General features: G+C 36.2%; 1 protein-coding gene across 2 annotated transcripts in view; it reads left to right on the top strand.

Moving 5' to 3' along the window:
- LOC5570978 (putative mediator of RNA polymerase II transcription subunit 26) overlaps positions 1–23,626 on the top strand; it is a 370,525-nt gene that overhangs the window by 285,845 nt on the left and 61,054 nt on the right. For both annotated transcript variants that reach the window (XM_021849675.1, XM_021849672.1), the window contains exon 4: positions 11,229–11,468. The gene's annotated coding sequence lies outside the window, so the exon portion shown is untranslated. The remainder of the gene's footprint in view (positions 1–11,228; positions 11,469–23,626) is intronic.

The following is a 23,626-nucleotide window of genomic DNA, read 5'->3' as shown; positions in this document are numbered from 1 at the left end:
GTGTCATATGCCGTATCGAAATCGAGGAATAGTTTCATAGAAACAGAGCATAGAAACTTGATATTCGCGATACTTTTGGAGGATCTGCTGAAACATAAAGATTTTATCCGTTGTCGATCGTCCGTCCACGAATCTGGCTCGATAATTTCCCACAAATCTACTGCTTGATCTGGGAAAGCACTTTAAAAACTGCGTTAGGAATATTGATAGCTCGATAGCTCTCTAGAATGTACCCTTTTTGTAAACTTACTTCTTCCTTCCATTTCTCCGGTAACCAAGATCCTGGCTATCAATCGATGCAGACAAGTAGCCAAATAGCGAATCTATTCGGTCCCATAATTATAAGCTCCTCGTCAATACTATCAATTAACGCAGTAAGAATATTGATCGCTCGATAGTTCTCTAGAATGTCACCCGTTTGTCTACTAGGTATAGCTACAAATATTTCTTCTGAATCTCTTTCCTGAATTCTTCCTGTGGTGCTTTCTGGTACTTCTCCAGATAAATTATTTTAGGAAGTATTTTGATGATTCCTCTTTGGGCTTCATCGAATATTGCCCAGTGACTCTCCCATGAATTTTCTCAAAACTCTTCCCAAGAATTTCTCCAAATATTCATCAAGAAGTGCCTTCAGGTTTTTATTTGAGTTTTTTCATCACCATTCGAAATTCTCGCGAGATGTATTTCAGGTCACTGCCAACATTTTTTTAGAAATCATTTCATCCACAAAATCCTAGAAAAAGTCATCCATATTTACTCTTTGTCTAGCCTCAAGCAACTCATCTAAATACTTCTTTGTATATTACTCTTGACAAGTTATATGAGATTATTATAACATTGATATTATTTAAGAATATATCTTCAAAAATTCTTTCTGAGATGCTTCCACAAACTCTTGCAGAATCTCAAACATAAGCAACTACTTAAGGAAACCTTTTTCCAAATTTTACTCGAAGAATCTCTACAATGTTTCCTGAGCAAAACCTGCACGATTTTTGTAGTAGTTTTCAAAAGATTTTTCAAAAAAAAAATCGACTCTATGACATTGCCCCGAACGCCATTACCCCAAACGCCATTACCCCGAAATCATAAGGAAATTACATTAATTACGCCATGCAAAGTTCGATAATTTTAAACTCCCCTCCCCTTTATAAACACATTTTTTTGGAAAATAATTGGTGGACAGTCCTATGAGAGATTTTACTGTAACAACAGAAATAAAAAACAGCCTATGTCTTAAAAAATGAAAAAAAAAAGATTATTATTATAGCAGCTTTAACATCAATGAAATTTAAGCACAGATGATCAGCCTATATTACTAATTAATGACCATTGCAACAGCAGAAACATTCTTTGAGTTGAACATTTTGAGTTTTAAACGATTTATAGCTCCTAACGAAAGTATTAGTGGCTTTTTATATCGATAACTTGAAACAACAACCTATTTTAGGAAGAAGAAGAATCAAATGCAATAATCTTTGTAACAACTTGAATCCACGAAATGGCCAATGTTTATATTAGAGACATAATCTCTAGAGAGATTCGCGTTTCAGGCGATACTGACAAAATGAAAACATAGCGGTGAAATTGTTGCTGAATAAAAAAAAATATGAAATTGAAAATAATATCGATGACAGGCTCATAACATTGGGCGATACGGACATTCTCGAGTACGTTATAGGCGAAACCTTATAAGATTTTTTGGGAATGAAATAGTAAGGTAAATTGTAAGATAGATAGATATCATTATTTAAGAGATTTAAAGTCCCAGGCTTCCTCATTTCTAAAATTATTGTAGGAGATTAGTGTATTAATCATTTATTAGTCAACGGGCTTAGTAAATCCCCTTAAAATCTAATCGTACACGATTTGAAACATTCAACAAATGAACATGTCAACACTAATAGCTTTCACAAACAATAACATACAAGAAAGGCCAAATTAAGAAGCACTTGAAAAAAAACGAACTAAATCTCGTACGGAGCGAAGATGTGCAGTATTCATGGGGATTTTAAAACTAAGTTTATGAAACGTGGATTATAGTGATGTTATAGTGAAGTTTGAGTATATTTTCTCCAATTGGGATTAAAATCTTCACTTGAAAATTTCATTGGTATTTTCTCGTTGTTATTGATTTTTCAAATAGGCCCTTATCGCGAATCCCTCCCAAAATGTCAGTGGTAGGTACTCCCTTAATTATTCATTTCCGAAATACTTTATGGCTTCTTTTTCCAGGAATTATTCTAGTTATTCCAAATACACTTCTTAAGTTTCTTATGACGGTATCTTCCTGGTTTTCCTCTAAGAATTCTGTGGAAATAATAAGCCATTTTTTATACGTCCTACAATTTTCCGAGCATAAATTTTCGAAATTGTACAGGATTTACTGCAAAGAATTCTTCCATTGATATACAACATGCTTTTTTTTCAAAACTTCCTTCAAATATTTTTGCAGTTCTTCGATAAGCATCACAAGAAGGTTCTCAGGAAAAGTTTCCTAGTATTCAGGGGCACCTTTCAAATATTTCCCCGGTTTTTCCTAAATATGCCTCTGAGAACTCCTCTGTGAGTTTCGCTTGGAATTTTCCATAAAATTACGTTAAGTATGCCAACAAGCTGTTTTTTCTTGATTGCCTCCTCCAATAACACCAAAAAACTGTACAAATTTTTTTCAGTAGTTTGCCGAAAACCTGCTACAGGATTTTGTTCAGAAATTCATCTAGCGATTCCACCAAAAAAAAGCGAATTGTTCTTATTTTTGATTCTTTATAATTCTAACACATTTGTTTGGAATATGGATTTATACTTCTCAAATATTTACTACATACAATTGTGTTAAGAATAAAAGTAGTGAAAGCCGAATTTTATACAAAATGCTCAAGTTTGGCATGAGCAATTGGCATGAAATTTTTACAGAGAACAAATATGCTCTATTTCATAATCACAACAAAATTTTTTAGAAGCTCTAGTTTAAAAGTTGAACACCAGGTGAACTCGCTCAGAATAATAGTTGTTTCATTAATGTAAATATCTGCTGTATTTTGAGTTTTCAAACTAATCTTTCATTATCTTTACTTCAAAGCGATAACTGTATAAATATGCCATAATTTTTCAAAATTGTTGCTAAACAAAAATAAAAATTTTCAAATGAAAAAACTACTATTATTTGGCTGCCTCCATTTATTATGTAAAGCTAAAATTGGAAATTTTTGAACCCCAGTGAAGCAGTAACGCTTGAACCTACCCACCCTCCTTCAAGATTTCACCTGGTGCTTTAACCGGTACTGTGGAAAATTGAGCATATTTGTAGTTTTCTGCCGAAATAAAAATCATGCAGATTGCTAATAGGGAAACAAAGTTACAGTATGCCAAACTTGAGCATTTTGTATGCGGCTTTAACTACTAATATTCCGAACGCAACTGTAAATACATGTTTCAAGAGATTTATAAAAAATGTACATCTTTTTCAGAAATTGCTTAAATTCTACTAGCTTCAGAAATAACTGGAAATTTCTCTTTAATTACTTTTACAAATTTCTTGAAGAACCTTTCTAGGATGTTTTGTTCTTTATATTTTAAAGAAATTCCAAAGGATTTCATTTTTTGCTTAATCATTTAATTTGTCATAAAAGTAGTTCTTACTCCCTAAGGACTTCTGCCACATTTCGCGCAGCGGTTTCTCAAAAGTCATGTCTATAGAAGTCACTGGAAAATGAACCGTATAATTTTCCATTTCCAGCTTAACTTGAAATCAATAACCTGTAAGTTACTTCAAATAATAATAGAAAATTTGGATTCAACTATTTTAGATTTAAGGGAGAAAACATCTTTAGTATGACTAGTGGCCCTCAGGAATTACGTCTCAGAAAATTTTAAATTCGCCTATTTCAGTAAGTAGCAATCATTTCAAAATTATTGAAAATTGTGTTTTGTGTTAACCCGTATAGGCCTGAGTGAAAGCAAAAATACTAAAACGTTCACCGCTCAGCGAATACTTAACGGATTCAAATATTTTTTTGTCAGTAGACTGGCCCACATATCTCGTTCCTAAAAGTGCCCAAGGGATCTCGGGAATGTTCCTGTGGTCGGAGATATTTTGGTGGGTCACTGGGTCAGGTAGGGTAAAAAAGGGCTGTTTTTGGGACACGCCAAGTTGTCTTTATTTATTTGCAATGGCAATCATTTTAATTTGCATAAATCATGAAGATCTGATATTAAACATTATAAATGAATAGGTAAACACCGTTTAGAATGTATTGAATGTGACCACTCGGGCTTAATGCCCTAAAAAACCTACTATAGATTTGTTGGATACTAAACTGTTTCAATTCTCTAACAGTAGAGATTAAACATAATAATTTACTGAAATACGTTCCCATTGGCATGACACATATATTTAGGTACAAATTGGCCACTTTGTCATAAATTTGAGGCACCCTGGGGACCCAAAATGGTTATTTCAAGAGTCAAACAAATGCAAGATACAAGGTTATCCAACTCAATCGCTTCTCAAAAAGTTTACGCTGATGCGTTTTTCTTGAAATTCCTTGATTTAGTGGCTACATTATAGCCGATTCAGGAAATTATCTGTTACTTGAAATTTGCCTGCCTCTAGGGGCACAGAAGTACAGCACCCTTTTCAGCCGACCTGACCCAGTAACCCACCTGAAAAACTCCGGACACATGAACATTCCGGAAATCCGTTGACCACTTTTAGAAACTAGATATGTGTGCTAGTATACTGACAAAAAATAATTTAAATCCGTTAAGTTCTTGCTGAGCGGTGAGAGTTTTAGTAATTTTTCTTTCACTCAGGCCTATACGGGTTAATATGTAGGTGTATTTAAGAAGGTACATGGACATTTATTGTTTTCAGTGTGAGATCATCTTTCCTAAATTTTGTTGTTCGGATAATTTACGAACACCCTGTAAGACTAAAGGTTTTTTTAGTTTACATGCTATCCAAACAATATATTGATAAGAGTATGTGGTTTAAAAAATGAAGTAAATTGATCAAATGCCAAAAATCATGACTCGCGGATCCATTTATAATCGACAAAAAAATCTATACCGAGATTCGTATTAAAACATTCTGATTGAGAGCATCGTACTCTAGCACACAACTACTTCGTCGTATTGAATTATTGGTGATCGATACGAATGAGTTAAAGCAAAAAGCGCATCGCGTAGTGTTGTCAATCTGGATGTTACGCTTATGAAGAATCTGGATAATAACTCCATGAACCATGATTTGTCGTCCTGACATCATTTATGAATTTCATGACTTGTAAATCTTCATTAGAGAATCAGATATTTTTCCGTACAGCTCAGCAGTTTTGCATTATTATTTTTTTCAAAAATGCGGTTAAGAACTCTAATACCCATATTTTTATTTTAGATCTTTGAATTTTTCGCTTTCTAAAATCTAAGCACGTTTACGACAATGATTTGTTTCTATTCGCTACTTGCTGAATTACGGTTTTTGGGTTTTTCTTATTTTTATTTTTGAATATTCCTTTTCTTTTTATTTTTTTCCGGTTTTGGTTATCGACAGTTGAACAATAATGGAATATTTGAAAATATGAAAATTTTAATATGGAGACGGGGTTGGCAATCTAATGGCTATCGCTTCTGCTTCCCAAGCAAGAGGTCGTGGGTCCAATTCCAGGCCCGTTCCTTTCTCATATTTATAACGTTCTTCCTAAAAGCTCTTTTTCTCTATCTCTCTACGTCCTTCTTGATAATGACATAAAACATCGTCAGTTCTATCTATCGCTGGAAATTAATAGATCAAGTTAACCACTTCCACAGTGGTATCCTAACTGTAGAATACCTCATCCATTACTAACAAAACACACCTACTTCCAAGTTAGCTGTGTAGGAAATGCAGGATATTCTCCGATTTCGTTGTAATAACGTCTATCTAATGCACATTCCTTCCTCTCCCAGATAGACATAAGGACGTGGCCGGCTCCGTTATCAATCTTGAAATATTAATTGATGATATTGAGTTGATTGTAAGAATATATAAATAAGACAATTTTTTGTATTGCGCATTAAATGAGAATCAAGGATTTAAAGGTTATAAAATAATTCAATTTCAAAAAAATCAAAAACACAAGAATGATTCAAGACTTATAAAAAAAACTTTCCTGTTATGTGTGTTATTGTCCAAGATGAGAGCCAACAGGTGAAACCATTTCGATGTTTGAGCTCCCTTCAAGAGGTCTAAAGGTGTGTTGAAAATTGGAGGGTTAATACCTGACATTTTACAGCCCATATTTCACTTGTCTGATAGATTGACTACAAAATGGCGGTTAATAAAATTTATATTGGAAATACTGCATACTTGTCACGATTTAGAGTTGATAACGTGAAGCGTTATTTCAGACTCATATAAGTATTATTGAGTGTATGATAAATTCTAGAAATTTTAGTTTTACCCCATAATTACAAAAAAGCACACCTGGTACTTCATTTTTTCAGTGCCTACTTTTGTCGAATGTTACAAATATGTGTTTATGGGCAGGCCCCTGATGTCTTCAAAATTATAATGAATATTCGTTAGTCAAAATCCGAATGTTTTCAAAAATTTAAGTGGTATTAAAAAATAAAGAAAAAGAGTATTACGAAATTCTGCTAATAGCCAGGGTTGGGAAAAAATCTGATACACACTCTACAGTAGCCAAGCAAAGCCAATCACAGTCAGCGAAGCCAGTGAAACTCACGCCCATCGCTGCTGTAGGCAAAATGCCTTGAAAATAGCAAAACACCCGTTGCTAAGGGCAACCCAAAACTACTGTTGAAAAATGTTCTATTTCCCGCTGCATTTCCCGCATTTAGAGCCTTCAATGACACTCATGATTTAGAAAATTCGTGCACCCAACATAGGCTACTTGATGAGATTCACGTTTTTGAACTACTGTACTGGGAGAGTCACGTGATTTTCCGGAAAATTCAAGCCTACTACTATTACCATTCCCAGCACTGCTAATAGCATTATGCTGTCGGTAGAGGGGTAAATAATGGAGTTTTGTGCTGAGTAATACGAAGATCTTTGAAAAAATCGTAAATAAAAGTTCGCAAAGAAGTTCATAAATGAATTTTTGGAAAAAATGGATAATTCTGTAATTCCTCGAAATTTATAAGAAACGTTTGGCAATTCCTGAAAAATACGAATAAATGTCCAAAACGGAATTATTGTATAACTAGTGGTCCCGGCAAACTTCGTCTTGCCATCAAGTAGGCTGTTGAAAAACGCAAAGGATCGTGACAGTTCCGTTCACGCTCGTTTTTCCGACTTTCCCGGGATCCTGGGATTTTTATACACATAAACACTTCGGAACCCTTGATGAATAAAACGGAGAAAAATCATTCAAATTCGTTAACCCGTTCGCAAGCCATTTCGTGACATACAAACACCATTCCATTTTTATTTATTCAGATTTCAATTGGTTTCTATCAGAGAAATGTTTAGAGCAATCATTTGAGTTTTCCCGGAAAAGCATTGAAAACAAAGAACTGGAGTCACATCGTATACAATTTTTTTGAAATAGCTTATACAGAGAGTGCGAAGGGTGTCAAAATAGTCATTTTGCGTGAAATCTCTATGAAGGCAATACTGAGTACGCCCATGACCATGCTTCCAAAGAGGAGGTGAACAAGTTCGAATGTCTTAAGATTTCCATTGATCGGACACACCTCTCGCTGCGGTGGTTTTTGCTCTCAAGCGCTCGTGCTCGATCGTGCACGGTCAACCGGCAGCGGAAAGTATGCATGCTAGTATCCCGTGCCCACAACAAATGGGGACCACTTTCTTCAGCGTGCCGCTCGGGGTCCCACTTTGCGCCCTCTAGTCTTCTACTCAGCTGATGATGCACGGGGGAAAGAAACGATCGATCATAATCGCGGCTACGGACAGTATTGGACAATATAATAGTAACTTCTTCGATTTTCCATACAAGATGGTCAACTAGAAGGTCAAACCTGAGTTGTTAGTTGCCCGATTTGAATATATTTTTTCTGAGTTCTTCAAATATAACTTGAATATCAACATATATTTTTGACTGATTTTGCCAATCACGAGTTCAAAAACAATGACTAAAGTGTTTTTTGTACAAATTTGAATAACAACAGTTTGAATGAATAGCTTAATGACATCTCCAGAAAGGTAGTGGGTTTAGACGAAATGAACATCTTATTACTTAAAAATTCGTATTTGGAAAATATATCATTATTGAAGTTGACTTGCTGTAAATATTTTACTCAAATCGGCCTATTAACAACTGAGATCTACCCTACCAAACTTTAACATTTTGAATGGAAAAAGTGCCAAATGTATTGCCCAATACTGTAGGTACGTGCCTGGATGATGGTTGTTTCCTCCTCGAGAGAGCGCTGCTGTTAGAAAACGTTTTGACGTCGTTGGAATGTCGGAACACTGGAGTGGAATTCGCTCGTCGGGATGAATGAGCAAGCGCCCTCGGAGGATACGGCAATAATCGGAAGGTGACGGCGAGGAAATGCGATCGTTAACCTAGATAAATAGTGGAGTCGTCTTGGCAGGAGAGTCTGGTGCCCGAGAGATATCCGATGGGAAAAGTTGTGTCGATGTTACTTTTAGTTTCGAATGGTAGCAGAAATGATTTTATAAGTAGATGAAAAAACCGAATTTTGTAATATACCATTTAATTCCACTAGAGTTTGTATCCTTTGACAGATACACGTATTTCGACCTCAACTGTAAGGCCGTCTTCAGTGTCGTGTCAAAGGATACACACTCTAGTGGAATTAAATGGTATAGTACTAAATTCGGTTTTTTCATCTACCGTAATCCGGGGTAACATTGATCATTTTTCTGAATGTTTCTTCAATATTTCGTTTGAAAATGCAAATGTTGCAGGTTTTATATTTTTAAAACAAGTACTACCACCCATAGCTCGAGACTATATACTGTATTTTGTTTATTGAAAGATTTGAGCATGTTAAAAAAAATGTTTTAGGCGATTTTTTTATTTAGTTGATATGGGGTAACATTGATCACCTATACAAACAACGTTCGGTAATACTGAAAATGTCGTTACTTACTTAAATCATGGCCCCTGAAGCCGAATATGAAGACCAAACGCTTACAAGTCATTTACTTTTTGAGTTATTTTAAAATTAAAAACACCTCGAACCACGGAATACGCCTAAAGGTAGGCAATTTCCTAAGGGAATTTTACATTCCTAACAGTAATTCAGTAATGTTGCCTAATTGAGCATATTTATAAGAGTTTTGACAACGGAATCGTTTTCGTCGATATCATTTTTAGTTAGAACCACATTTTGCTTGCTTATATCATTTGCAGAACTTATGTGAGACATGATTCTTCGGTAGTGTCATCCTTAACAATTAAAATCATTATTTCGAAAAGTTGACAAATTCACGCATAAGGTAATCGCAATTTTCAAAAAAATGTCAACTTTTATTAGCTTATGAATATAAGAAAGAGAAGCATCATTCATGATTTGAAAATGTTTCATCAATAAATGATAATACGAACTTTTCATGAGGTGAGTCATTCCGATCAATGTTACCCCGCTGATCAATGATACCCCGGATTACGGTACTTATAGGTATTCTACTAAACAGCTCGAAGATATATTATCATCATGATTTTATAAGATTTGTTTTAAATTGAGCTAGAAATCTTCAAAAGAAACTCTTACACCACTCGAACTTTTGCCCCATTTTACTCTACAATACATCAAGGTGTAAATTTTGTCAATGAGTTTTTATAGAATTTCGTTCAAACACTTCACAGGTTTTGTTTTCAAATTTCAAATTTTGGGTTAAACTGACTTAAATGATTAAATCTGATTTTATATTATAATGAAAACAAATCAATGTTGCTTTGAAAACTATGAAACGATAAGAACAGATAGCAGTTTTTCCACAACGACCATTAAAACAACTTGCCCTCATTACAATGCGATTTTGTGCAAGAACAAAGAGATCCCCCCGACCAAGAATCAACCCACTCACCTCACCACACCCATAGATCGGTATCTAGTTCAATAGTGGTGTGCCAAATATGCAAATTTACGCCACCCAGAGCCCAGTCTTCTGGTCTCGAGATGACACCTGTACGGAGCAATGCAATGGATGACAATTATTCTGACGGAATATAATTTGTCTTAAATGGATGTTGATGAGACTTGGCTCAGACGGCGACGCGGAATGTAGTATTGAGAAACCTACCGCGCGCAGTAAGGTGCGAATCGACCTAAATGGGTGGCTGCGCTGCGTTGTACCTATCATCAATTTGCGATTGAGCAGAAGGTAACACCTTCGTCATCAGCGGGCCATTGCACTATGGGTCAGAAACAAGAATTTTGCGGCAATACATGACCTTTTTGGAACTTTATTCACTAGAATACATATAAATCATACATCGATAGTAATCTTGACAAATTCTTTCTGCTCTCGGATGTTTTCAAGACTACCTAAAGCAATAAAACATTACTTCTCAGTGCTACAAAAAAAGTACTTTTCAGTGCTACTATTTATACCTATTGTATATATGAATTTGTAATACAGTGTCGATATTGAAGGGACCATCGACTCATGGAAATATCGAGTCATGGAACAGCAATCCTTTGGAAAGGTGTTTCTAGGGACCATCGTAGTAACCATGAAATTTTCGTTTAGTATAGTTCCATGAGTCAATATCGAGTCATGGAACATCGACTCATGGAGGTATCACTGTAGTTTAAGCTTTTTTAGTTATTTTGACAAAGTTTGGAATTTTGTCGCGAAATTCCGACTCCTAGCCCATAGTGCACCGTTGGCCCATCCATCCACCGATGTGATCGATCATGAGGAATTTCAAATATCAAAAACCTCTTTGTGTTCGACACTGATGCTAATGGCAAAATACGACTCAAACAAATGTGTCACGCACTTGAGCGCTCCAAACACAATCGATGATGTTGTAGTGGGTGTGCAATTTGTATTGAAATTATCACCAGTTGTTGTTGGTGGCCACCAATGCGAAAAGCAATTTACACTTGATAATAATGGCCCATCGGGACGATTCGTGACAATACGGTTGACGATAGGTGTCATCGACCTCTCTCTCCGATTGGTTGAGGAATACTCCAAGAACTGCGCAAAATCGCCCGAATCTGATTGAATTTCAAATTGGTCCATCTATTTCAAATTCGGATTTTTCTCTGCTTTCCAGTACATTAACCACCATTTCCCATGGAACGATGAGCAACCCTGCTGCTGCTACTGGAGGTCGTATTTCTTCGGCGGCCCACAATTAGTGCGACTCGAAGATCCAGAAGCAACGAACCGAGGCGCTAGAGCTGAAAACCCTGAAGGTGATCCCGCTGGACGGAGACAACCATCAGCTGTTTGCTTCGCGTTTTGATGAATCGAGTTACCTGCGATCGAGCGAGTGACCCGCGTTCCATACTTGGTAAGTAGCACCACCTTCGAATACACTGGAACCTCTATTTACGTAATGGGTTGTGGGGTACGTAAATAAAATTCTACAAAATCATTACCCATATAGGCGCAAATAGTTCAGTTCCACCAAGTTTGAGTTCAACAGCTATTTAAGGTCATCCAATAGCTACTTAAAGTAGGGCCTTCCTTAGCCGAATGGTTAGAGTCCACGGCTACGAAGCAAAGCCATGCTGTGTCTGGGTTCGATTCCCGGTCGGTCCAGGGTCTTTTCGTAATGGAAATTTATTTGGCTTCCCTGTGCATAAAGTATAATCGTAACGGCTACATGATATACGAATGCGAAAAGGGCAAATTTGGCAAAGAAAGCTTTCAGTTAATAACTGCGGAGGTGTTCAAAAGAACTCTAAGCTGAGAAGCAGGCTCTGTCCCAGTAGGGACGAAATGTCAAGAAGAAGAATAAGAAGAAGAAGAAAGCTTAAGAATCATTCTGTCATTTTTTGATTTCATTGACCCTAAGGTTGTTATATTAGAGCTTTTTTGAGTATAGTCCTTCAGATCTACAAGCATAACTTATGTTCTTTCAACGGATTATGAACAAGGTTGACCGTATGGGTGGGACACGTTCAATTATATCTTAACAAAATTTTAGTACTACTACTATTTAAGGTTATCCAAGAACTGCTTGGAATGCAGGTCATCAGATCTATAAGCGTAATGAGTGACTTTTCATAACTTTTGTTGCAAGGATAATATTCATACAGCCTCATTTATTTAAGTTCTATCAAGTTTTGAGTTCAACGGCTATTTAAAGGTATCCAATAACTCCTTTGAGTAAGTCTTTAAATATACAAGCGCAAACAGTGATCTTTCGAAGGATTATGACCAACATTGATCTCCTTACGTACTCAGATAATTACATGCTTCCAAGATTTCAATACTACGACTGTTTTTTTTACCAAATCGTTTACTTCTCAGGCTCAAGCGCCATCAGACATATCGGAGCCGAATTGACTTGATTTTTTTACACAATTACATTTGCATCTTGTAACAGAATAACTTGATCAAATAACTTGAGTAGGATGAACCGTACGATCATTGGCTCAACAATGATTCAGTGTAGGTCTGAACCGTCGCTTCTCCGGTCACCTTTTCATAAGCACTATTCGATAAAAATCAAATACAATTTTGTACTCCTTTCTAAATAAATAATCAAAAAGTAACTCAGTTCATTACAATCTTAACATTCTATGTAAGTTTAGGGGAACCGTAAACGCGGTATGGCTACTACGACTATTTGTGACTATCCAAGAACTACTTAGTATGCAGATCATTATAACAATGTACTTAAATGTAAAGAATGCCCTTTCAAAACATTGCGAGCAAAGGGTTGGGTTTCCAAAATGACAAATACTTGAATGTAACGAAATTTGAAGGAAACGAGAATTTCTTGGAAGAATGATTCTCTTCCGAAAGCATGTTCCAAACGTTATTCATAGCGCAATGAAGTTCCTCAAGTTTTGAGTTTCAGAGCTGGTAGCATGTCTCTTCAAAGAGGTTTGGTCCCTGTTTCAATGCAAAACTTATCCTACTTGCAGTGAATCCTTATACAAAATTCTAGAGGCTCTTTGAGAGGCTCTTTGAGAGGCTCATTGCGGTATATTTTTAGATTACCATTTAATGTTTTTTTAGATTAGTTCAAAGAACTCTCCAGAAATTTATCCATAAATACGTCTAACTTTTCTCTAGAAATTCCTTCAAATATTTATTCCATAATGTATTCCAGGGATTCTTAAAAGAATTATACTAAGAACTCCTCCAGAATTGGTGTATAAATTGTCCAGATTGTTATTTGTTATTGTTATTTGAGGGAAGCAAGCCATTAGGCTGGATTCCGTTAGCCCAAATGTAATCAGGTCAAATGCCGTTAGGCTGTGAAGGTTGATAGCAGGGTTGGGAAAAAATCTGAAATTCACTCTACAGTAGCCAAACAAAGCCAATCACAGTCAGCGGAGCCAGTGAAACTCACGTCCATCGCTGCTGTAGGCAAAAAGCCTTGAAAATTGCAAAACACCCGTTACTAAGGGCAACCCAAAATTACTGTAAAACTGAACTACTGTACTGGGAAGAGCCACGTGATTTTTGCGTAATTCAAGCCTACTACTATTACCATTCCCAGCAATGGTTGATAGACCGAAAGGGTCATAAGGCCGAAATAACTTTTGGCTATTTAAGTTGCAAAAAACATCTATAGCCCGTTTGATTTTGCCAACATGCCAAAAAATTTTCATGTTTTCAAAATCGAACGGTTATTTTTATTAAATAATTTATCACTGTAATAATGACCACGAATTTAATTTAACTGTTTTGAATATGGTAAGCCTCAAAAAGACCCACAGAGATTGAAACAAATAGACATCATTGAAATTAACAGAATTGGTGACTGACGCATGATCCATTTTTTGTATATGTATTTCCGTGGTGCCAACATCGAACGGTTTTGTTGCCAAAATCGGTTCTATCCCGTTTGGCCGATATACACACATGCGCCATAAGGCTGCATGCAAAATGTATGTATACTACCTGCACATTTGTACTCTTATATCCTATTCTATACAATCGTGTGTTTACTGGAATGGGTTGTCAGGATCTTCTTTCGGTCTAACGGCCCTTTCGTCTGAAAAACGTTTTCGGCCTTAAGATCCATCATAACTATCAGCCATTTTCTGCCTCACAACATGTTTGGCTTAATGGCATTCGACCTTACGGGATAGAATCATTTGAAGAATTCCTACGAGAATCCAACCTAGATTTTCCTAGTATTTTTTCTTGACTTTTCTATTCAGTGAATTTCCTGAATTCCACTAAAAATTTTGCCTCCAATACTTCCACGAATTCAATGATGTGTTTCCTGGATTTTTATGCAATTTAACTATAAATTCCTCCATTTGTTTACGAGACACAGAGTTTTATTTTGCACGGATTTCTTTACAAGACCGTGCAAAATTTATATACAAGTTTTCCACTATTTTTTTGCTAGATTTTACAATAGATTTATCAGCTTTTTGTTTAGTTTTTAGAGTATGAAACATTCAAGAGATATTCCTGAAAAAACTTTCAAGATTTTTTCTAAGACTGACATTGTGTAGTTTTTTGCATGGTTTTGAAATTTTCAATTTTCCTGAGAAATTCCTAAGAAATGTTTCAAGATTTGCTCTAAGACTGTCATTAGCAATTCCTTCAGAAATTCACCCAACAATTTTTTATTTTTTTCTATCTTTATTAACGAGATTTTTAGCCCTGGGCTAGTTCATCTCGGGATCAACGGCTTTACCTCCCTTCCGAAGGAAGTCGCCACTGAATTTTTTAGTGACTATCTCGGGGATGGGATTCGATCCCAGGTCCTCGGCGTGAGAGGCGAAGGGCACAAACCCAAAGGAGTGTAAGTGACATTCTGATCGGCTTTTAGTTAGGTGTAATGCAATATCTTACTTTTCAAAGCTCTCTTACAGTATTCAGGTTTTTTTTTCGTGGGACAAGATAAATGTCATAACTCGTAGACATTTCTCTTGTTTTTTGGCTTTCATACAATTTGTATGGAGTGAAAAATTACTGGAAAACTTTAAAGTCGTTTTTCTCAAAAATAGGTTTACATTATTTTTGTTTGTTCTAAGTATCTTCGGGTAGACAATTATTTGCATTTTTTTTCTTTTTTCTAAGATGCCTGCGCGACTATTCCACAAGTATTTTAGGATTTTCTTCTGATATTACTCGAGTGAAAGTATCAAAATTTCTCCTGATGATTTTTCCAGACATTTATTTTTGGATATTTCAAGGAAATCCACAAGAAGTTTCTCTACAGGAAAAAAATAATTTCTCCAGAATTCGCTTGAGTAAATTCTTTGAGTTGTTTAACGCTACTAATCCATTTTGCGCCAAATTGTATTCCGAGCTGGCTTCCTCTCAGATTTCACAAAAATTTTGTGGATGCGATGTGAAGACCTTAACTAGCAATCCACTTTGCATACTTAGTTTTTCCAAAATTTATCTGAACTATCATTTAAAAAAGGGCAAACTTTTGTACCCGATTTCGTTTTTCGAAATATTATAATTGAAAAATGGCAACTTCTACAAAAAATGTGTTGTATGGATGACTTTTTCTAAATTTTTGATTAAAAATACTAATAAAATCTCATTTGTGACCTACACTGTAAAAAAAGAATTTCGAAATTTAAAAATCAATGGCCATTTTTATTTTAATGAAATTTAGTTTAAAAATAAGTATTTGTTTACTACTTTCTAACAAAAACTTTTTCTTGTCTGAAATAATTTCTTAGTTTGTCATTTTCACATAAAACTAAACAAATGAAAGCCACAATTATCTCAGAATTGAATGAAGCTCAATGAACGAGCAATTTGGTCTAATTAGCTTACCTTAAATTATCGAGAATTCCATATGAAAATTGTCTCATTTGTGTCCTACACTGAAATAAAAAATGATTTTCAAAATTTAAAGTCGATTTAAAAAAAAGCGGGTCAATTATGTCTAATCAGTTTACTTTAAACTATCGAGAATTTCATGTGAATAGGGCTCATGCCGCGTTTGTCGTCACATTATATTCGGAGTTGACAGAATTGTTTCAGAATACAAAAAAAGTATTTGATACCTTATCGGAAATATTATTCTTTTATTGTTTTGTCTAGTACCAAGGGAAAATGTGATAACATGTAAGACTAAACCATAATTCTGCACTGTTACTTCAATAGAGCCTAACTGACATGAGCGATTTCTCTTCATCGATGCTCTTTTTCGCTAAAACGTTCGCTAAATTAGAGAATTCTGTAATATTTTTTGTTGATGATGCAGAGCAAATTTTCACGGAATTCGGTGACCTATTAGATCGGTTTTTCATGGAATGGCTGATGTACCAGTAAAAATAAATCAAAAGCACCATAAAAACTTGAATTTTAATTATTGCTGAAAATCAGTAATCAGGAGAGCCTTCAAGGAAAAATCAATAATGATAGGGATGTTCAAAAATAAAAATTATAAAGATCAAAAACCAAAACTGATAAATTTGCAAATAAAAATTAATCATTCTCAAGACGTGTTTAGAGCGATTTTAGTAACGAAAAAGGATATGTAGAACGTAAATAAAAATTTGAGGGTTAAAATTAAATGCACTCTAATTCTTTTGTTTTCTCACTCATAACAATATTAAGAGTAGATTTACTTATATAAATGATCAAATTTATTTTAGAGTTGATGATAAATAAGAAAACAATATAATTGGTCTCCGTTTTCGTAAAATTAACTACACACAAAATTTAGAATGCCGAATCTCGTTTAATTTTAACCGAGATTCGCACAGCCGAGTAGTCGGCAAACAAATTTCCTGATCTCAGGAAATAAAAGCCGAGTATCAGTAAATCGTGCTTCGTTGCTAAGCAACGGGACAATGTTTTAGCTGAGTCTCGGTTAAAATAGGGAAACCTAAATCCGCACAGCCGAGCTCACACTCAGATTATCTATAGAAATACCTTAAGCTATCTAAGGATGAATCTCTGAAGAAAACCCTTTCCTTAGATAAGTTTTCGGTTGATATTACAAAGCAATCCTTAACGATAATTTTACAGAATATCTAAAAAAATGTTTAGAGACCTGGTCAATCCTTCTTGTTCCGACCGGATTCGTAGCGAACACCATCTTTACAGGGTTGTTGTCCGGCATTCTTGCAACATGCCCTGCCCAATGTAACCTTCCAGCTTTAGCTACCTTCACGATACTGGGTTCGCCGTAGAGTTGACCGAGCTCGTGGTTCATCCTTCGCCGCCACACGCCGTTCTCCTGCACGCCGCCGAAGATCGTCCTTAGCACTCGGCGTTCGAAAACCCCAAGAGCTTGCAAGTCCTCCTCGAGCATAATCCACGCCTCCTGCCCATAGAGGACTACCGGTCTTATGAGCGTTTTGTACATCGTGCATTTGGTGCGGGGGTGAATCTTTCTTGACCGCAGTTTCTTCTGGAGCCCATAGTAGGCACGACTTCCACTGATGATGCGCCTTCGTATTTCCCGACTAACATTGTTGTCAGCCGTCAACAAGGATCCGAGGTAGACGAACTCGTCCACCACCTCGAAGGTATCCCCGTCTATCGTAACACTGCTTCCTTCCACTGCTTGGAGGAAGTATTTTGAAAAAAAAAAATCCTACAGAAAATGCTACAAAATATTAACAGCTATACAAGCAGTAATACTTGTCCTAATGTCACGATAAAATTGAAAAACAAACATATGCATATTCTCCTGTCCTGAAGCTTCTGTCTCCTAGTTAGACTAGTTTTCTTGGTTCTTTTTTGGTGTCTTTTTAATTTATTTTTGATCTGCTTTTCAGACAAAGGGTCTCTAAAATTCGTATTTTAAACACACTCTTTCGCTACTAGCTCTGGTTCAATAACTCTTCAAGTTTGTGCAATGACTCGTTAAAGTATAGCGTAACTTGTGATCTCTCGAAGGTTTATGATAGGCTCTGCATGAGTATAAACCGCATTAATTAGAATACAACTGTAGTTTAACTTTTAGAATTACAATAGACTTTTCAGTCTTACGGAGAAATTAAAACGCTACGTTTTTTTCATCCAACGTTTCGTCCTTTGGACTTGGCCTTCTTCAAGGGATATAAGTACCGTTTCTTGTAATGCGCTCAAAGCTTTGCGGTCGGTTGTTGCTTTTATGGGGTTCTCCTCCTGGTAGCCGTATCACTACATTCGCAAATTTCCTTATGCTTTTAGATTATAAGGTTTATTGTACTCAAAGAAGTTTTTGACTAGGTATGTGTTGAATATGAGTTCTTGTTTTAATCTCACGCAGTTGTTGGACTCAAATATTAGTAGGACATATACATGCAATTGTGCATGGAGATCACCAGTTAAACTCGAGAACAGAAAGCCATTATTCAAAGCAGTTCAATGATAACTTAGAGCGCAGTTGGAATCTAAACTTGGTCCAACATAATTGTATGAACCCGCATGAGTACGCAAACCTTATTTATTAACCCTGGAGATATTGTTCATTAAGTTAAAACTTTTTCATTGACGTCAGATAGGGCATTGGTTACGCATGTAGATCGATAGTCTTATATTCAAATGCGTGTTTGGATAACCTTAGATATGTATTGAACTCAAAACACAAAATATCACAGTTGATTGATCCTGCGAGAGCATGAATTCCTATGATAAAAATCCCGAAGATCACTGGTTACTTTTATAAATCTTTATATATTCCAAACAGTTCGTGAGTTCAAGAATTCAAGTTTATATCTTAGATTATCGTGCAAGCTACAGTTATCATAAAAATGTGGGACCCAGATGGTCGTAACGGTAAACGTGTTCATAAGAACTCTATACTGAGAAGAGGGATCTGTCCCAGTTAGAACGTAACACCAGACAGGAAGAAGCAAAATGTTCTTTTGGATTAGCACAAATTTACGAAACATTTATTTGTATGTGCTACTAAACGAAATGGAATTAATGTAAATAAAAGTTACGCAAATGGAAGTTCCACTGTAGCTGTTTGTTCGACTCAGTGACTTTCCTTGTTCTGCTAATATTTGGTTTTACGAGCGATTATGAGCTTCTCAACGACTAGGCCCGCTTTTTATTGCCTGCAACGACCGTGCAATCGTCTTGCGGTTTAAGCTTATGAATTTCGAATGTGTTTGAATAATCCACTTAGGCAGTTGCCCCTTGAATAGTTTCAAATTCTGAACCGATAACAATACTTGTCACGACTTGAATTGCAGTGGTCACATTTGGGTCCACTCGTTGCCCGGGGTGACATTATAGCTGACTGAACTACCATTACCATTGAAACTCCAAAACCCCCATGTCTGCGTCGATCTCGCTTGACGATGTCACTCTGGGAGTAATAATTTTCGGAAAACAGCATCATAAATTAATCCAACTGCCTACCACCTCCACCTACAGAAGAGCAGTGGGTCGTTTCAGAAGTGGTGACCTGCTAAGACGCCATACCTAGCAGGTGGAGACTGGTAACGCCTTAAGTTGAGCACCTGAGTCTGCGTTTATAGCCCTGCGTGGCGCATTTCGATGTGATTGCGTGAGAGTGTGCGCGGTAGGTCGTCGGTGTAATTGAATTTGAGTAGTTAGAGCTACAATGTCAAGTTCACCAAGCACGTGATGAATTGCGTGTTTTTTCTGTTTTGGATTCGATCATGCTGGGTTCGGTTTGTTGAGCTTGTCGGAGTCTGACAGGTGAATTTCTGTTTCATGATATGCTTTACATTTCGCTAAACCCAGAGCTTCAAGTTTCATAGGAGGATTTTGAAATCTACACGGAAAAAAAATCTGATCCCCACACCATGATTTAAAAAACATGAAATTCATAAATTGGTTAGGTCATAATATGGTCGGCGTTAAGTCAGAGTGGACCAAGCGACATTTTTGATATTATGAGAAAAATGGGTTTAAAGTCTAACGCTCTGTAATTTTTGAACTCGTTTAAATTTTGGTTCAATATTTCTACACGTCTTTATGTTACTTTCAAACAATATAATGTAAAGTGATAATCATGAAAAATCATAATCCAAACCTCTAATAGAACGATTTTTTGATGGACTATTTGTACTTGGTCCACTCTGACTGAACTAAAGACCACCCGTTCAGTGAGTTGGTTCACTCTGACTGAACAATTTCTAGGAAATTAACAATCATTTAATGCTTGCGTGGTCAAACTGGGTGCATATCTTTCAGATAAGTTGATTTTAAAGAGCCTTCGACACCAGTAACGTAATTTCTTCAATAATCCACTCGTCAGTACCGAAATCAATGGTATTACGAAAGCTTGAAAATTAAGGTTTTGCAGGGTCAAGGCATTGAAGACCAGAAATATTCAAATATGTGTTCAGTCAGAGTGGACCAAGTGAAAATCTTGAGTACCGACCAAACTATACTGGTCCAATGAGCGGGTTCTAGCACATTCCATACATACACCATAGAACTACTATAAACTTCTATCGGACTCTGAAAATGACTCAAAAAATGCAAGAATCGATCGGTTAATTGCTTTTCAACACTTGGTCCGATCTGTCTGCACAGAAATTGTTGCAATTTCTGATCACCCATCCAAATATGGTAAATGGTCAAAAATCAAAATCAAATGCATCGAATTAAGTAATATTTATAAATTTCTATTTACGGATAAGTAGAAGAATCAATCGATGTCAAAAAATCTGACAAATCTCTTGAAATGTGTTTCATTTCCTCATATTCCTCAGCGCGCTGATCATATTCGCTATTATAGTAATAAGCACTTGGTCCACTCTGACTGCATACTTTTATCGATTTTTATTGATCATCCAAAGTAAATTTATTACATATCTCTCGCAGTTTACAGCATTCACCAAAACTGGTCAAAGTGAAACGTAGGTAAGGTTATTTCACATCTAATGAGAGAATAATCCAATTTTCCCAAGTTTTGTACTTGGTCCCCTCTGACTTAACGCCGACCATATCAGGATCACAAATCATGGTTCCTGGAGTCATAATCATGATTCCTGATAAGCGTAACATCCAGTGTGAAAACACAAGATGACAAAGCGGTAGAGTGGTAGAGTACGTGGCTTACAATCGGAAGGTTCTTGGCTCGAATCTCAATGTATGCTATTTTTAACTTTTTTTTTTATTTTGTCGATCATAAACGGATGCGCGATTCAGCATTTTTGGCATTTGAATCATGATTCCGAGCAATCAGCAACAAAAACCTAACGCGTGTGTTGCGTTACGGCATTCTGACTCATGATATCATGAGTCTAAATCATGGTGTATTTTTATAAGATGAAAACACGCTGGAATCATGATATCTTGTTTATGGATTCTGATTTCTACCCGTGTAAAGGCTATCGCCTATTTGGGTTGAATTCGGATAGCTGATCCACTTCCTTTTACTTTAAACATGACTTCGACTCATCTTTTCCTTAAGCAAAATATTTTTCGTAATTAAATGAATACATTTTAAACGATAAACAAACGAGTCTGAACCAGATGAATTTAGGTCGGCGCAAAAAACAGTACAAGATAAACACCAAACAACAACCGTTACCGTTGACTCGAAGGTAGTCGTTGAAACTGAGGCAAATTACATATTTGCTTAACCGAATGTCGCAGAACTGTTGTTGTCATTGTCATCGTCGTCTGTTGTCTGCCCTCGTTGTTTGAACGACAAACCGACGACGATGCAAGCGTTGCTTATTTGCCGTCGTCTTGACTGGACGTGGACATCTCACTGACTGTGGCAGTCGAACGGTATTTCTCTCTTTCTTAAAATTTTCCGCAAGTGCATGAGAACCAATTTCCATGCGTATCAGGGCAGAGGGTCGTTCTTGGACATGAAACACAACACACGTCTTATCCATTGCATCCACATTAAGAGCTTATCTCGGTTTCACGTTGGTCTAGGCTAGTGGTCACCAAACTGCAGCCCACGAACGGGTCTTAAATAGTGATGTAATGTAGTCCATATGATTAATTTTTGATGACTAGAATTGTATTATTTTGTTCTGATGACTATTTAAAAAAATGAAATTTGTAAAATTCTTTGCTTTATTCATGTTGAGTACCGTAATTTCGGGTGAAATTGATCATTTTTCACGGTTCTTCTAGTCTGTTTTCTATAATGTTAAAAATGCCAAACAACTAAATGCAGGAAAACAAGTACGAAGGTGAGCCTCGTCGACTTATGTAACGAAAATTTCTAACAAATGTCATTTTAGTGTTAACAAATACCTCTAAAATAGAAAATCAGAGGAACTCATTTCGGGGTGAAATTGATCACTTGTCAATACCATTATTGTTAGTTTTCAAAACAACTCTATATGATAAACTTGAGCTTCCTAAATCCGAATATGCTTGTAAAATTCTTAACAATGCAATATTTATATAAATAACGAATAGTTAAATTTCAAGAATAACGCGGAAAACGCCTAAATGTATGCAATTTCCTAAGAAATTCAATGATACACACTTGGAAAAAACTACCGACTTCGGTAATTCATTTACCGAAATCTCAACAGCTGAACGGTCGGTAATGAGTTCGGTAATCAACAAAATTACCGATCGATCAGTAATTTGGATCAGCAGGACCAACTGTCAAAATTGCTGATTGATCGGTAAATTTTACCGAATCAATTGAGCTTGGAATGTAATTCAATTTACCGAAAATCTGTAATTTTCAAATCAATACTGATCCCTGGAATTACCGAAAACTGTAATTTTTCAAGCCAAAGATTTTTTGTGATATTTCCAAATATATAGTCAATATAAAAAAGACATGATATTCTGTTGAGACAGCCAAATTTTTATTTTTCACTTAAAGATACGGTTTAATAAATTCACTTCGCACTTATTGGAAACGCGCATGCACAAATTTCGTTCCGGTTGTAGTCAATCTGCTGGTGCTTGTACCCCTGCGATGAACAGAAAGAAATCTTTGTCGGAAGGGTTTCACGGCACATTGAAGACATTGAAACATTGTACAAATATGCCAAATGCCTAGCCAAACCCAGTTCTCAAGCCATCTCCAACGGGAATAACTATCGGACCTCAGCAGACCGCACATCCAACAAACAGATCCGGCAAATTTCCTCGCACTACTAGCGACGGGGGCTCCTTACGAATGCGATCATCCTCCTCTCGTACATATTTTAGCTCTTGTTCCATTTGAAATTACACTTTCCTCACTTTAATTTTTTGGAAATGGCTTCCTCACTACAGGATTTGCAGTCCGTTGAAAAAATGATCATGGCGGATTTGACAATTCGTGCTGCTACGTTACCGAATTCGGTAATCAGCGCTTTGTTTACCGAAAAGTCAGCTTTATATTTCACCGACTTCCGTTCTTTGACTCATTTACTGATTTGTCTGTGAAAAATTTTACCGTATTCGTCAAATCTTAATAGAATCACCGACAGACGGCAATTTTATTCACAGCCTTCGGTAAACAGGCTGTTGTTTACCGAAACATCTGTAGTTTACAAGATCACCGAATAAAATCTGTAAAAAAATTCACCGAACTCAGAGAGTCTGTTTAAGTGTGTATCTAACAGAAATTCAATTATTTCAACGATATGAGCAAATTGGTACGAGTTTTGGTGATGA

This window comes from Aedes aegypti, chromosome 3, assembly GCF_002204515.2.
Source record: "Aedes aegypti strain LVP_AGWG chromosome 3, AaegL5.0 Primary Assembly, whole genome shotgun sequence".
NCBI classification, from domain to species: domain Eukaryota; kingdom Metazoa; phylum Arthropoda; class Insecta; order Diptera; family Culicidae; genus Aedes; species Aedes aegypti.
This window is presented reverse-complemented; position numbering and strand designations above follow the sequence as displayed.